Source organism: Ipomoea triloba, chromosome 5 (genome assembly GCF_003576645.1).
Source record: "Ipomoea triloba cultivar NCNSP0323 chromosome 5, ASM357664v1".
Lineage (NCBI taxonomy): Eukaryota > Viridiplantae > Streptophyta > Magnoliopsida > Solanales > Convolvulaceae > Ipomoea > Ipomoea triloba.
The window spans coordinates 21,505,592-21,506,354 of record NC_044920.1 but is presented as its reverse complement, the minus strand read 5'-3'; positions in this window follow the sequence as shown (position 1 = coordinate 21,506,354).

Here is a 763-nt window from a genome sequence, read left to right as displayed (position 1 = left end):
AAACATATTGCTGAATATAGAGTTGTCCAAAAATGTGTGAATGTAGAGGTTTCAAAGTGTGAATGTAGAGTATAGAAATCGTGAATGTAGATTTATGGTTGTGTGAATGTAAAGTTGCTCAGAAATGTGTGAATGTGAAGGTTTCAAATTGTGAATATGGAGTATAGAAATCGTGAATGTAGAATTATGCATGTGTGAATCTGTAATAGAGTTAAAGTTCTAGCAACTTGTAACCCTGTAATGTGTGAATGTGGAGTTCTCAAGTTGTGAATGTAGAATATAGGACCTGTGAATATAGAGTTTTGAATGTGTAAATGCATAACAGTGGTAATATAATTGCTAAGCATATAATCCTGTAATGTGTAAATGTAGAGTTTACAAATTGTGAATGTAGAGTATAGTGTATGTGAATGTAGAGTTTGTGTTCCATATTTCAGGCCAATATGTAAAAAAAAAAACCGTCGTTTTTGGACAAGGTGGACCTGGGTCCACGGCATAACTACTGCAAGTTATTGACACCCAATAGAGACATCTCGGTTCAGTCGGTTGCACGACAGTCCAACCTTGTCATTCCAGACTTCTTGTGTAACGCTAAGTGGAGGTTCATTCCAAACAATCCACGCGATTGTAACGCTAAGTGGAGGTTCATTCCAAACAATCCACGCGATATGAACAACCGCGGTGTGACAAATGAAATCGGTGGTCACTACTCAAGAATGTTATTGGATAAATTTCATATTGTGACCATAGTTGGCAAAGAACC